The sequence below is a fragment of the Lathamus discolor genome, chromosome 9 (assembly GCF_037157495.1).
Source record: "Lathamus discolor isolate bLatDis1 chromosome 9, bLatDis1.hap1, whole genome shotgun sequence".
NCBI classification, from domain to species: domain Eukaryota; kingdom Metazoa; phylum Chordata; class Aves; order Psittaciformes; family Psittacidae; genus Lathamus; species Lathamus discolor.
In genome coordinates this window covers 19943638-19960185 of record NC_088892.1, presented here as the reverse complement: position 1 = coordinate 19960185, position 16548 = coordinate 19943638, and positions in this window count along the sequence as shown.

Here is a 16548-nt window from a genome sequence, read left to right as displayed (position 1 = left end):
TTTGTTTGCTTAATTTCTCCTTAATTTGTTCAAGTTCGCAACATTTATCTGGCAAAGAGTCAGTGAATGAACTTCTTAAGATAAACTTTTTTACTTGATGATATTCATTTTATGTGAGCTACACCTTGTTTTAAGGCTCTCAGGCTGCTAAATATAGCAGTGAAATGTGTTTGTTGGGATTACTTTTTTTGAGACACAGGTAGAAACACGACCAGCATTGTGAATTGCAGAGGAGTAGCCATGCAGAATAAATTGGCAAGAAATCCCTACATTATCAACACATGCAACTGTTGGCCAAAACCACTTTTTAAAAAGGCAATTTCTTGTATTTTTTTTTTTTTTCCTGCCAGAAGCACTTAAAGGACTCTGAAACTGCCATTTACAGAAGGAAAATTTAGCTCCCGCTATTATTTTCCATCTTTCCGTTTAGTATCCTTTCAAAATAGCTCTAAATTACATGGTCTGTCCCCCTCCTGATTCTTAGATTTTATGTCACCCTCCTTCAATGGTTTTTCCCTTTTCTAGCAGTAAGAGCAATACATAATTAGTATTACCATTCTGCAGGTGTCAAATTTAAAGCCATCCTTCAGCTGCTACCACTTTGCAGTGATATTTCTTCTCCTGTTCATTGTCCTGCTTGGCCATTATGGTTCTTTGTTGTGCTTCAAAAGCACAAGTTCTGCACATTATTTTTTCTCTGCTCAAATGTAGCTCTTCCCTGCCAATTGGATCAATATGATTCCATTACAGATCTCTGAGAGCTGGATTCTCCCCTCTTATTCCACAGTAACTCCATTGAAAATGATCTTTTCCTTGACTTGCCTCAACAAAAACTAGAGTAGAAACTCCCTATCCTTTTTACCCCTTTTTTAACTTTCTTTTCCTTTCAATGCACTGGGATGTAGTGTTTGCCTACAACTGTCCTTTATCTGTTGTAGATAGTAACAAATTCCAGTTCCCCCTCACCTCCACTGCTGTATCCCTACAGACATAACTTGATAGCTTGAGACTTCAACATGACCCGCTACATTAGTGGTGCCTACTGCTGTTATCTGGCATCTGACATGCTATGAGTTATTTATTCTCCTCCTTTATTTCACTCAGTAGTATTATAATTGGACATACTGTCTCAAAGTTCTGACCCCCTTCGCTCTCCTTTCTCCTGAGTCTGTTTTCATTGCAGTCCAGGCAAGGTGCCATCAAAAGCCTTGAGCAATCCTGAATAGCACAACCTGCCTTTGTCAGCTCCCATTTGCATCTTGAAAATTCTGATGTCTGCAAATTATGGAGCAAATCAACCCCCTTCCCTGTGACCCCCGCGACTTATGACTCACTTATAGAATATTTAAAGAATAAGAACTTTTAATCAGGTGCACCACTCAATAATGTCGGGGTTTTTTCCTACTTAATTTAGTGCCGAGAACATTGCCAGATACTCAGCATGGAAGAATTAAGCTGATTTACCCATGGACAAGGTACAGCACAAGCAACACATACTTCCCAATACCATTTGATCATTATGCTTCAGGACGGACCATGGAGAAACCATATTTAAAGTCTAAGAGGTAGAGCTCTGTCACCACTCCTGCAGGCATTGATCCAGCAGAGCACTTGAGTACATCCACAGTCTGATTGATTTCAGTGGAAGTATTATATGCTCAAAGTTCCTCATGTATTTAAGTGTTTTGCTGGATTAAAGCCACAATCCCTTGATTCTGATAAAACTGGCCAGCGGCTGTTAAGCTCCTCCAACATGGTCTTGTGAAGATATGCTTGTTCACTGGGATATGGATTGCCATCACCAGTTTGATCACAGAGCTGACATTCAGCTGTCCTAAAATAACTGCTCTGTTCTGGAGGTAATACCCAGGAGTAAAAAATCCTCCTGTCCTGTTGCCCCTTACCTAAGCTAGCCAAAGGAAGCATTGACCTCCTCAAACTTAATAAGATTATTTTACAGACCTTAAGGAAAATGCTTAGGTTCCTTCTTAGAAAATGATCAATTATAAACTGCACTCTAAAACTAGCTTTGTATCTGGCATTTCAAATGGCTTTATTAGTGCTTGAGATAGTCCTTTCTCTTTCCTAAAGGGTACTGCATGCGTGTGTGATTTTGTTCTACAAGAAATACTTGTGAATATAGGGAAATGAAGTGAGAAAATATATTCTACCCTTTTCACACCTGAGAAGAAAAGCAATGCTATCAATTATACTCTTTTTTCCTTACTAAAAGTAGATTTAAGAGATATCGCTCTCAAAAGAATTCTGTCCATGGATATTGAAACCGTAAGTCATTCAAGTTCACGAATGAAAGTCCTCTAAGGCAAAAGAGAGCAAAGCTCAAAGATGGAGCACCTGCCCAGGAAAGGAATTTAAATTCAAAGAAGAAACAAGGCACTACAGGGTCTGCATTACCTGGCCACTGGTGCATGCCTTTGGTGCTTTGTTAGGATCAGTGCCAGGTTTCAAACAGCCAACAGCTGAGGCAATATCCACTTAATAGGCACCCCAGCAAGATTAACTGTAGCTTACTCTGAGAAAAAACCTTACCCTTTCTAATTATTGCAATGCTCTGAATATTGCAAAGATAGAACACAAATGAGAACTGTGCTTCTATACTGAAAACTACTGCATCATCTTATCTACACCCTTTGTCGATTTGCTAGTTGCTGTTAGCAGTGATGATTTAACCCCTTCCTTACACACAAGAATATTGGTGTTGTCATTCTTCACAAATGTAATTTCTAACTGGATACCAAGGGCAGGGCAGCTGCTCAAATGTCCTCCAGAAATTGTGCTGCTGAGTGAAGCAAAAGGAGGAAAAAACACTTACTTTCCTGAAAAAAAACCAAAACCTCCTTGTTTGCTCAAAACAATAATCAGTATGTGTCAAAACTGAATATACTCTATTTAGCTATTTATTTATCTTCTAATACACACACACAGAGCAGGAAGAAAACACTGACATCTCTGAAGTGATTTCTGAGAAGTTTCAACAACTGGGCATGAACCGAAATCAGTCCTATTCATCCCTCCAATTTGCACATTTTCAGGTAGAAGAGCAATTGTTTCCAACAAATAAAAGAAAACAAAGATCAGGAAAAACAAGCAATGATAATAGCGATTTCTTTTTCAGCGCTTTTCATCTGTAGATATTAAAACGCAGTAAGTTTACTTGGCAAATGTGGATCGCAGAGCACTGTGAATTTGCAAAAAGAAAAGAAAAAGCCAATTATCAGGGCAGATTTCTGCATCCATTTTAAGCATGATGTTTGCCACTGTTATCAAGGCTGTTGTCCAACACTTCCGAACTTCCAGACCTGGAAAATCCAGCGATAGGTGTGGATCCCTTATTTTTTATTCCTTAAAACCTAGGCAACTATGGAACACTAACCTTATTCTTAAGTACATTCAATCCAGTATTATAGAATCACAGAACGGTTTGGGTTGGAAAGGACCTTAAGATCATCCAGTTCCAACCCCCTGCCATGGGCAGGGACACCTCACACTAGATCATATCACCCAAGACTCTATCCAACCTGCCCTTGAACACTGCCAAGGGAGAGGGCATCAAGCCAAAGCCAGACTTACACCATCATCACTGCTGATTCCAAGGTCCATCTCTGGCTTCTGGGCACACAACATTCAGCAGCATGCTGTGACTAAATCCTTTCTTTCAGAAATCCAACTCCTAACCAAAGCCCACTCCCAAATTTAAAGGCACAAAAATCACTTTCATCAGAATAAAACATGGACCATCAGCCCTGCCCACATCCGACCTTCAACTAACATTCCATTACCTAGGAGATCCAACCATAAACTTACCTCTTTCCAATCCCCTTTCAACATCAGGTTCATATTACCTTTAACCATTTTCAAGTGATGAGAGTGTAAAGGAGAGCTGCATTCAAACCCCTCCTCCCTTGACTACTTTCAGGCTACACAGAATACAGCAGTTTCAGGACTAAGCAGTAAACTAAACTCTCCTATATTTCCTTCCCAAAATCCTGCTCTAATGCTAACCCTGTTCTTTTCTGTAACTGGCATTCTGCCTCACACCAAAACATCAAATACTACCTCAAGACTGCTATCAAACTATAGCATTTGGATCCAGGAGGATGTTGCAACAAACCTTGGTAAAAAATGATTTTTTCCTCCTAAATCTTAGTCCTAACCATTTCATCAGCTGAACCTCCCTGTAAAGGACAACTAGAAAACACTCAGCTTCATCGCTCATCTTTGGTGACATTACCACTTACACAAAATAATGCAAATTTACCCAAAGCAAACTCATAAATGCTTTTCATAGAACCACAGAATGGTTTGTGTTTCAAAGGACCTTAAGATCATCTGGTCCCAGGCCCCCACCACAAGCTGGGACACCTTCCACTAGACTCAAATTAGGCTCACATTCAACCTTAACCTATACCAGGGAACCTAAACACATGCAACTCCTCCCCACCGACCTCAGACCTCATCCCAGATTCCTGGATTGGCCAAATACTGCTATAAACCTAACTCAGAAATTTCTCCATCTAACTTCACTTAACCAATTCCCTCATCTGAATCCAAATGATGTGCTTCTGATGAAAACCAAACGTTATCTATTCTTCCATACTCGCACTCACATTTATCCTAGTAAACCAGCAGTGCTGCAGCAATAAACCTGATTCATAAGTACGTCTTTTCTTCGTCCCTAATCCTATCACTAGCCTTAACGATACCCAGGAGAGCAGAAACCAGAAGAAAAACAAACAGTTGTTGTTCATCACTGCTGACAACCTCACTTATCCTACAGTTCCACTCTGTGGAGAAAACAGCATTCAGCCCACCTCAGAAATATCACAAATACGTCACTCTAATCACAATCCCTCAAACATCACCCTAGTGCTAACCTTCGCCGTATCAGGGAGCCAACACCTAGAGGGAAGCTGATATCAGCCCATCAAACATCATGCATTTAAGATGAGTGCAAGCTCATGCTGCATTTTCCTGCCCTAGAGAATATAGAAATACATTTGACTTAGAAACGTTTGATGCCCCAGACTTCCCTCGTACCTAGCTTTCATTAAAACTGAGAGGCACTTACTTAGCCAAATACTGAACATCAGGCACTTATTCCTGCTAAGACTTGCAGTTAACCCAGCTTTCTGAGTCTCAAAAAAATGTAGCAATAAAATCCATTGATACAGGTGGGTTTTTTCCACAGCCCACTTTTAGTCACTTCTGTGTGACTGGTAGCAATTATTTAATTCATTTTTTATTTCCTGTCCAAAAGAAACCTTCAGTCATACATGCTTTCTTTAAAGCTAAACCTGAACACTAATTTCAGCCTTAACTGTCAACTATATGTGTGTGACTAAGGCAGAGAAGAAAATGTATCAGTCATTCATTTTGCTTGACAAAAGACCTACAAACCTCCTGGAAATGCTATGTTCTTCTGTGCCTAGAGGACAAAAAAGCATCAATCGTTCCTCACTACTGACACTTTCTCTTATATTTCCAGTCCATACAGAATGTGGAATCAGTTCACACACAATTCCTTTCCAAACATCTAAATCATAACCTTTTACCCCAAACTGAACTAGTCTTGACACTGGTACTTGCCCAGAAAACCCCCTCTACCAGAATTACAAGCATCCCTAGCTTCCTCACTTTCTAGAACACAGCTTCTCCATCTGCGACCTCAACTCCAACAACAGCCTCAAACATAGCTTTATCCTATACTGGAGCCCTCAGGACAAAGTTGGAAATGATTTGTCAGTCTCTTATCCCTGCTGGTAACTCCACTCACCCTTAGCTTCCGAGTGTCACTGAATGAAACACAAATGCAACGTATGAACACATTTTCCCCCCACCTTTAGCACCGGTTAGGCTTCTTCTGACCAAGACTGAATATCAGCCTTCAGCCCCTGCAGTCACTAGTGTCCACCTTAGATTTGAGGCCACACAGAATACAGGAACAGCCTTGATAATTTAATGTTGTATCTTCTCCAAAGCGCCAACCCTGCTCTTCATTAGATATTTAATCACAGCAAGAACTCACATTAAACCCAACACCTGTTATAAATCCTTGCCAATACTTGCACTCATCCTACTTTTCTCAGCTGCAGACTGCAGTGACAAGCTAAATATATAAACCTTGATTTTCCCACACTCAGGCTGGCACCTACTTCTAACTTTAAAGTGAGTTATGTGCAGTAAGTGGTACCTACAGCGAAATTACTCATTAGCTGCTCCTCCCCACTGACACACAGGCTCACCCCAGACTTCCAGACTTTGCAGAGATACTAGTTTCTCTACCAAGGATGCCACTGCATATGTGTGTGTTTATGCACACATACACATATATATGTAGAGTACAATACAGGGTTTTTTCCCCTCATTCTATCTTAATGTACGACCATAGCCAGAAGAAGGTTTACGTGGTTCAAGGAGAATGAGATGTGAGATAAAACACTGGTATCCAACTCTTTATGTGGAGACAATGGTCTCCAGGATGGTTAAATGCCTGCTGGCAATTTGTTTTACAGGAACTGCTCTGCTAGAAAAGAGCAGCCACTCATTGTGCTGCTCCTCTGCTAGGGCCTGCCAATGCCCAAAGTTGTCCTGGCTCTTAGGGTCCTGGAGTAAATTTTGTTTTGGTGGGCACAGGGACTATGCAAGTTTTATAATGAAAGATTGACTTCTTGGCTTTTCCCAGTGGATGGAAAAGCAGAAAAACCAGTGGTATTCAGCATTGCTGGGGCATTTTTCAGTCTGAGCAGGAAAATGCAGAGCTGATGGGACAATCCTCCTTATCACCTTGTGACTTCTTCACATTTTCTGTTCCCTGTGATACAGGCAATTGGACAAAGTTATGAGGACAAAACTGTGAGTGTCCACCCACTTCTTTGCATAGATAAATCAGCTAAATTGCAAAGTTATAGCACTCTTATGTGATCGGGAATACATTAACTATTCCTCTTATTGAACTCTGAGGGCTGTTGCTCGTTACCCTGATGGAGGACCTATTCCGCATTATAGATGAGGCATTTCTTATATAATCTTGCATCTCATATATAACTGAAGGAATGTAAACCTAATGATAAACACAGAATATCAAATAATCAATGGAACACTCACACTGAACTGCTCTGCAAACAGTTTATTCACCACATCAAATAAAAACTATTAATTGAGCAAGTTTGAACAAACACATCCATAACAGTCTTGATCTCCTCAGACAATCTGCAAACAGTTTAAATGAGCTCAGTCACACTAGCTCCTCTTCACAAACCCTTCCTCTTTGAACCTGCTTGCTGACAGATCTCTTTTACCTTGAAGACATCTATAGGGTATGCAAGTGACAAATGATGAGATGGAGCTGCTGCAGTAGTCACACAGCACACCAATGTGAAAGCAGACCCCCAAGCTCAGTGTGACCTGCCACATTCCAACCTCGGGTGCTCATTCGACACAGACGTGCATTTACTCATGCAAACCCAGGCAGCTCGTGAGGTTTCTACCTGCAAATTTTCTCACTTATTTGCTACCATGACCTGCCTACAACAAGAAAGTACAAGAAACGTAACCAGATGCAAGAAAAGCAATAAACAGTAAATCACACCAAGCCTACAGACTCAATGGTCACAATGAACAGCCAGGTCAGCTTTACCATTTCTTCTCTTAACATTAGCTTTGACTTTTGAGCTAATGGATTGCCTTTTGAGTGAAGTGATTGTCAGGTAAACCATCTACCCATGAGGCGCTCCACACACTAGCAGCCAAAGTCTTCTAGAAGACAAACAAAAGCACTTACCTGCTCCCATCCAACTGCATTTAGTAAGCTCCCAAGAACACAATCAGCCAAAATGTCACATCACAATCTCATAGCTTTGATTTAGGATGTCTGACAGCTCAATGTTTTTGTTAATGTACTGAGGTGGCAACAGTTAAAGCCAAAGGACAGGGAGCTGGACTTCAGGTGCAATAGCAGAACTTTTCTGAATATGTATCTTGCATTATGCACAAAGAACAGAATAATCACAGCTTGCATAGAACAGCACTTACATGGCATGAGTGTCAATCAGCTCAGGTAATGCATCACTTTCAAATTACCAGAGGAAAGTAGATTTTTTTTATTATCAGTCACATGAAAAATTAATTATTATTGCCATTTTCTGCAAGCTATCATAGGCTTCCTGTATCAAAATAGGTTTATGTGCCTTGTTTCAAGAGATGGGGGCTTTTCCAATTACTTCATTTTCTATTGGCTGTGTGGAGACTTCAGAGCAGCCTTTCAATATCTGAAGGGGGCTACAAGGATGCTGGAGAGGGACTCTTCATCAGGCACGGTAGCGATAGGACAAGGGGTGATGGGTTCAAACTGAAACAGGGGAAGTTCAGGTTGGAGATAAGGAAGAAGTTCCTTAACATGAGGGTGGTGTGAAGCTGGAACAGAGGAGCTGTGGCTGCCCCATCCCTGGCAGTGCTCAAGGCCAGGTTGGACACAGGGGCTTGGAGCAAGCTGCTCCAGTGGAAGGGGTCCCTGCCCGTGGCAGGGTTTGGAGCTGGATAAGCTTTAAGGTCCCTTCCAACTCAAACCATTCTGTGATTCTATGATTCCTCTGTCTGAGGACACAGAAAAGGAAGTTTGTGAAGTATCTCTGGGTTCCACGCCATTGCAGAAATTACTTCACCTTTTAAAAGCTGCTGAAAGTTGCCTGAGAACTCCCTGACTTGTCAGGATTCACATGCTAAGCACATAAAAGTGAGTATTTTCAAGCTGAGCAGCAGGCATAAATTAGGAATCAGCACTGATAGCTATTAAGAGCAGGTGAGAGTTAATGGCAGACATCTCAGGGATTTTTTTTTTCAGACTACGTAGATTTTTGACAAAAAACCCACATTTGCCAAAGAGAACAGGAGCTGCTGGGAGACTTTGAAATTAAATTTCTGTTGTGAACAGCGCTGAAGAATGCAAAGCACATCCTTATTCCAGAGATCTATCACCCGCAGCATCAGTATGCGACTCACTCATCATTAGAGTGAAACATTTCAGTTTGCTGTCTCTAGGTCTAACTTATTTTCAAAATACTCAAGTCTTTCTGCTTTTTCTTACCTTTTTTTTTTTTTTTGGGGTGGGGGATGTGTAAAGGGTTGGCTCATAAATAAGCAGCTCAGGCAGAATGCTATGAAGCAGAAGAGCAAACCATGAAATTAATTTAGTAAGCAAAGCAAACCTTAATATTGAGGTAAGACAAATTAGAAGAGATTGTCGAGTTAAGAAACCTGCAAAGGGGGACGGGCACGTTCCCGAGTGCTGGACCTGGGTCAAGGCTTTTCAATGGAAAAATATACTTTCGTAAAAGAAGATTTTTGCCTTTCGCAGAGAAGTAACAACTTCGTCGAAGTACATTTTAAAAGCGAAAATGTGATGGACAGAAAATGTGGCTTTCAGGGGATGGTTTGCATCTTTCAGTACATGGAAAACAGTAAATAGCTGCGGCTCTGTTTTTCCTCACTATTTGGAATTTCTTGCAGCTTTGCTGTCTAAAAATACCCAAGTATAAGAAAGCAGGAGAAAAGAGAGTTTTGGAATTGCACATGGTCTGCCGGCAGATGGAAAAGAGTGAAATAAAAAGAGAGAGAAAAGTTTTCCCCCTTCCCCCATCCTCCCTCTGTCCTTTTCATTCTCACACAGGAAGAAAGTTGCTTCTCAGGAAAATTTTCAGTGAGGTTTTCCCTAAAATCCCCATGGGAGAATTCTCATTTCTACTCAGCTCCATTGAGAGTCATTCTCATCCCTTGAGATAAGCGTGCCTTTTGCCTGTGCCACGCTGCTCTACAGATTCTTGACTATGACAAATGCTTAAGACAGTGATTTTATAGCCCTATTTACTTCATTGGCATTTTCAAGCACTGAACTTCAGGGACAAACATCAATTTCCACTTATTTATTAATAATTGAGATTACCTATAGGAGCCTTTTCCCTCAACCTCTCTCATGAACAGTGGGGGGTGAGACAGCTGTGCAGGAGTTGAGCCTTTCTCTGCTCCCTCCGATGTTCACAGCTTTATTCCAGCAAGGCTGACATAGCCAGGTTATATCTGAAGAAGAGAAGAAAAATGACGGCAAAAACCCCAGTAAGGTTCTCTGATGTACTGCTCCTTTCCGGGTAGCTACGCTGTACTATGATGTACTGCTTTCAAAAGCTGGCTACTGCTACTTTAAGAATAAAGATAAAGAACTCACAGAGGTTTCAGATGGGAGAAGTGCAATGGTTTAAACAGCAACAGGTCGTTCTTTGCTCCTACAAGACACTGGAATTTCACAGCTGACTGTGGAAGACCAGAGCACGTGCCTGCATGCATTCAGAGATGCCCAAGACATTAAAAAGTCAGCTTTTCCATATTGTACCCTATACATAGGATGCTTTCCCCATCTAGACTGTAAAGATATTAATATGTCTGCCTTTAACTTCCTTTCCAAGGTTTCAGGAGGCCAATTCTTATAAAGCTAAAATGGGTGACCTGTGTGAATTGGTGATATTGATTTTTCTTCCCTTTTTGGTTTAAGTGTATTTAACAAGAGACAACTTTAAAATGAACAATAGCGAGTGATCATACTCATAACCAGTGTATTTTTATATAGCACACTGCTGTGCCCAGGTCAATATTATTTAACTCCCAGCAGGACTCGATAGCTCAGGATCGGTGACCAGGCTGTAGAGCTGTTGACTGGCTCACCAGGAGTGCAGGCAGGGCAAGCTCACAGCTGCCTTCACATCACTGTGTGAATGCACAAATTCCCTGTAACTCATGTCCCCAGCGCTGTGATCTCTGCCCTTTCCACTGATTTTCCAGTTGTGAGTACCCATTTCTTTGCACACAAAAGGAGGAAAGAGTCTACGAAAACACATCTAAATAATATCATACGGTCAGAGGCATTTGAGCTGGACATCCCTCAAAAAATGAAAACAATCTAAAAGCAGACAATAGAAACAAAGCAGATGCCACAGCAGTTCAACCACAGAAAGCAGGAATTAAAGAGGGAATTTCAAGGCATTCTGCATCAGAAAACTTGTCACCCCTGCATACTTCTCTGAAGGGTGAGGAGAACATAGGGAAGACCTCAGAGACTCAGGATCTGGCACAGCTCCGGCATCCCTGTGTGCCATTTTCAGCGTTCTCACATTTGAATGAGGCACAAAACCTGTTTTATGAACGTATAATGATGATGATAATGCTTTGCACTTCAAAAGCTGCTTCTCTTATACAGTCTGAAAGATTAACGAATGAGACTTCACAAACGTGTGCTAGTTAGCATTTAACTGATCACAGTGTTTACACTGACACACACATCTTTATTCTTGAGAAATTATTTCACTGAAAGCTTCAGTAAATTGCCGAGAAGAGGGAATTATACTCATCAAGGGCCAAATCCTGCCTGCTCTCTTCATACCAATTCATCAGAACCAATTCCTGAGAGCATCAGGATTTGGTCCTAACCATTTCCCATAAGCAGCAGCACATTTCCCAGTTTATTTTCCTTTCTCTTATATCCTCATATACTATAATCTTCTTTTGACTCATTCCCTCTCTATTGATTTGATATCATTATTTCTTTTTCTTTCTCTTGTGATAGCAACTGTGTCTGAGCAGACTAAAGCGAGAGCAGCAGCTGAATTGCTTTCCTTGGCTGCTGAGTTTTCTTTTAAGCTGAAAGTATTCCAAAATCTACAGCATATCTGTCAAGCAGAAACCACAGCATGCAAATCAATAGACATGCCTAGGCTGCTAAGAGCAAAACTCTTGACAATCCCAAAATAGAGCTTGAAAACATGTCTTGGTGCATGGTGATTTCTTGCTCTCCCCCCAATGACCACACATACTTGTTATCCTTGCTCTGACTCCAGCTCCAGCAGCACTCAGCCAGTCCTGGTTACAAACTACAGGCTGCTCTTTATTCTCAGATCTAAGCTATTTTAGTCATTACTGATCTGCAGGAGAATGTTTTTTTGCTCCTGAGTGTTCAGCTCCTCTGAGACATTCAAACTCATTTGAAATACTTAGAGAAAATGTAAAGGACAGAGGGGAGGATGGTGCTGTCTGCAGAGACCTGCCAGACTAACCTCGCAAAAACATATCCATCACAAACACTAATCTTTCCCTGAAAACTAAAGCAGGTGTTTCCTTCCTTTTTCCTTCTGTTTACAAATGGTAGCCCCATTCTGTCCTGCTCACTCAGGCACAACTCCCAGTGAAATCCCTCTCTCATGTTGAGCAATGTTGTCTCAGATGACAGGACAATATGTCTGTATTGACTGGGGGTGACAAGCCTCATTTTCCCTTGCTATCATCATAATGTCTCTGATTAAAGTAAAATAACTCAAAAGATACATCTAAGTGGCAAACACAGTTGGGTGAATAAAGAACTATTACTGAACTACTCTGGATCTAAGAGCCATAAAGCTAGTAAAAGCCATATCTACCTGGGCAGGCATGGGCAGCAACATGCTAGTGTTCAACTGGCCCTGTCCTCGCTTCCAGCTGCCCTGGGACAGTGCAGATTCTTAACCCTCATCAGCCTGCTCAGCCTGTCATTGCTGTTGCTCTGAGCAACTGTGCACTTTTGTTTCTAGCGAGTGAAATACAGGTAGAGTTTCTAGAGACTATCCCCCCGCCATGTGCCTTTCCAACCTCCATTATTCTGCTAGGTTCAAGAGCAATCATGAAACCATGATTGTAACAAGAGTTTCAGCCCAGTATCCTCCAAGCAAAAGGAGAGCAAAGAAATCCCTGGTCCTTCAAGAAGAGGATGGCAAAAGGGTGGGTGCAAGCAGAAGAGTAAAATGTGTGAGGGGAAGAAAATCATCCTAAGATTGGACGTAGTATCTTGCAGGATGCTTTGCAACATACTACAGATCCCCTCTTTGTAAACCACGTATATACTACAGTGCATAACAACTTTCTTTGAAAAGAGACATACCACACTAAAAGGTAAAAATATGCTTAACACGCCTTGTTCAGATACCCATACGTCAAAATCAGAGCATCTTACTATTATTGTACTCAGAACTCTAATGACAATACTGAACAGAACCTACTTGTAGCGGCTTCACCACTAGTGAGTGAGGAGACACTGGCGAGTCCACACCAGGGCCAGGGAAAGAGACTGACACCTCTCCTTGGCTACAGCAAGAGCCACTAAATGCAGCAGTTAAGGTGGCTGCAATTAATGTCCTTTTAAAAAGCTGCAATGGCAATACTGCCACTCTGAGAGATGAATATGATGGCAAGACCACTAATGAGAGAGCTAATTGATTCAGCAGGTAGAGTAGTAATGAAGAATCATCTACTGGAAGCCTAAATCAGATCATCTGGCACCTGCAGAGTATGAGTGTGGCTCGTCCAAAGTAGTGGGCCTGCTGTTAGCCTATTAATAATTTCATTGTTCATTTCTCGCTTCTTAATCTATTTGTTTCACCCAACTTTGTGTGTTTGATTAAAAAGAAAGGCAAGCAAACAAACAAACAGCCACACGCTGAAATGATGACATTTCACAACAGCTACCCCTCTTGATTAATGCCATTTTCAACTCCTTGCAATGAATCAAGTAAGCCGGTATTTACTAGATCCTAACCATTTTTCTTTCCCAGGCTAGAAATGGGGCACCCTTAGGGGATTGTTGTAGCTGATACGTTGTCGGTTTATATCCTATTTTATATATTGGTGTTTTGAAGAGCCGTGGATTTTGCCGGAAACATGCTCATTTTTCCTGGTGTTACCACCAATTTCCTCAGGTGACCAAAGAAGACTGAATTAAAATTCTATCAGGCCAACTGCAACCTCTAATCACTGGCAGAAAGCCTGTATGTGAATAAAGCCTACCTGGTGAGTAAGAAATTGAACATCTGTGTTGTTTTCCTGCTAGAAAGGGTGGGTTTATGAGTGTAGAGATACAACCCAACTTTTCATCATGTCATCAAAATCTAAATCAGGCAGGGATGTCTGTCAGAGAGTCGCCTGCTATAAGACATTATGACCATTGTGCACATTTCATTAAGAAATAATCCTGCAGCACTTTATAACCCTGATTCAGAATACCCAAGTGTCCATATCTAAAGAGTCACTGCAGAGAAAGAAGCACAACTGAGAATTCCCCATTGTGTGAAGGATGCACTTATCCTTGGGAAGCAAGTAAACATTCTTGCCTCTCAAATAAAGTATGTCAATAAGCACATCATAAAGTACTGACCCTGGAAGGTACCCAGTATTTTTGGCTTCATTAAGTTGTTTCCACTGGGAGACAGCGTTGCTTGTATGAAGTAGGTATATGACAGAACAAGTCAGTGTACAGACAAAATGCTCCTGTAAATCCAAATGGAGAAAAAGAAGTCCTGACAATGATCATGAGTTTCTTGTTCAGAAACCCAAGCCCTCAAACCACCCAGCTCCTGTGTCAAAAGGAACTACTCTCGAGCTTATCTGGGGGGCAATACTCGCTGCTTTTGAGATCTGACACACTTCACCAGCCCCCCATCCTACTGCACCTGCAGCAAGGCCTGGGGAAATCTTTATTTAAGTTTTTTGTAAATCAGACCTCTCTGTGCTGTTCAGTGATTTGGATGGCAAATCTGACTTCTTCAGCTACCCTAAAACTGAACGATCTGTACCCACTCCCCTGTTTAACATGAAAGAACAGCAGCTGGTAAAACCCAGCCTGCTTCACTGAGGTTTACAATGAAATCGCTACCTTTTATTCCTCAACAACCATCAGCATGTCAAGGGAGAGAAATTCCATGATCGAAAAAAATGGGTCCTCATAGAGCAATGGAGGCTTTATCTGTGATGGAAACATTTAAATCATAGTTAAGTCCCAAATCAGACTTTCCAGCCTTTAATCTCTATTCCCACTCAGGTGCCAATTCAGTACACTGCTTTATTACAAGCTTTACATATACCAGTACACCTGTGTCTACTTACCACCCATTTGCAAATTAAATGAACCAAATTCCATTTTGCTTTCCTATCAGTAGGCCAAAGGTGTACATTAGCATTTTCTTCTTGTGACACTGCCAGCTTACGCTGACCCACACCCTGTGATACACAGCCTTCCCCTGTTCCCAGCACACAGTAGACCAGTATAACTGGTTTTGATGCTGTATTCTGAACTGGATCAAGGCATGGATCCAGATTACAGATAAACACTTTTCTGGCTCGCCTGTGCCCTGTAGAATTTCACTGATCAGGTTCAGCACCTGCACCCCGGAGCAATTGAGTGTCACAACAGACAGCGTGGCACGGAGATGGGTACAACCTGCTGAAGCCAGTACTGCCACCAAAAGAACTGTTTGTCAAACTACAGCTTTAAGATACAAACCAAAGCCATTTCACAGCTTTCTACTGCCACTCTGGAAGATGCTTTCTCAAAGAACAGCTTGTCAATATCCTATTTGCTCTCCGGTTCAAAAAGGTGGGGTTTTGTTTGTTTGCTTTAGCATGACAAACTACGCTCCTATTGCCACACTATAATCTAGAGAGCAACTCCCCGGGGTGTCAGTGGAGGTATGTAAGATCAGTCCTCTGCAGCTCCAGAGTCTCTCATTCATTTACTGGTGATGCTGTATACCACAGTGCTATCCCTTCTGTTTCCCCTCTTCCCTGTCAGGCAGATACCGTTTTTTCTCACTGCCCTCTCATGTGTCGTTTTTATTACCCTCCTTGCGCTGTCATTTATCTGAGTTTGGCCTTTCTCACGTATCTTCCAACTGTCATTTCCAGTTTACAGTCACTGTTCCTGGGTTTGGAGGAAGTCCGTCTCAAACGCTGAGCATTTTGCTATAGCAAGGTAGTGTCTGCAGGGACACTCGCAGCTTCTGCTCTTCGTGCCTTCCAGAAATGTTTCTTTAATAACACACATAAATATTAAAAGAAGAGAAGGAAAATTGGGAGGAAGAGAAGGAGGGTTTTGTTATTTTTTCTGACCCAATTTCCATCCATCACTTCAATTAGGTTCTCAGAAAGAGATGATCTTCTGCATCCTTTTCCCCTCTGATACCTTCTGCACAACTCCATATGGATCTTCGAAAAATCCTGTCGGGCTCAACCTTCCCTCCCTGTTCCCTGTCTGCATGAGTGCCCTATTTCTATTCCTTATTTCTTGGTAATTGTATTCAAACACTCTCTTTGTTCTTTGTTTGCTAACCTGCTTTTTTTTTTTCCTCTAGTCAGCTTATCTCTTTTTTAGTCCTTTTGATTAAACTTCTCAATTCATTTAGTATCTTTCTGTTTCTCCCCAGTCCTTCTAAAGTGAAACTACAAAGCACTGCAGGGAATGCTTGTATTTACCTCCCAGTTCTCTTAGCCAGGCTTTCAGGCTGACTTGTGAGCTGTACACTACTTTGGAACTACTAAAAGTTTCCAGTCCTACACTGAGCCATTTTACTCTTCCCTTCCCATTCTCCTCTGGCAACAGCGACACCTTTACTTTCTACCCCCATCACGATCTTTTAGACTCATGATTTGCTGCTGCTAAAGTCTTTTCCTGATGATCAGACAAAC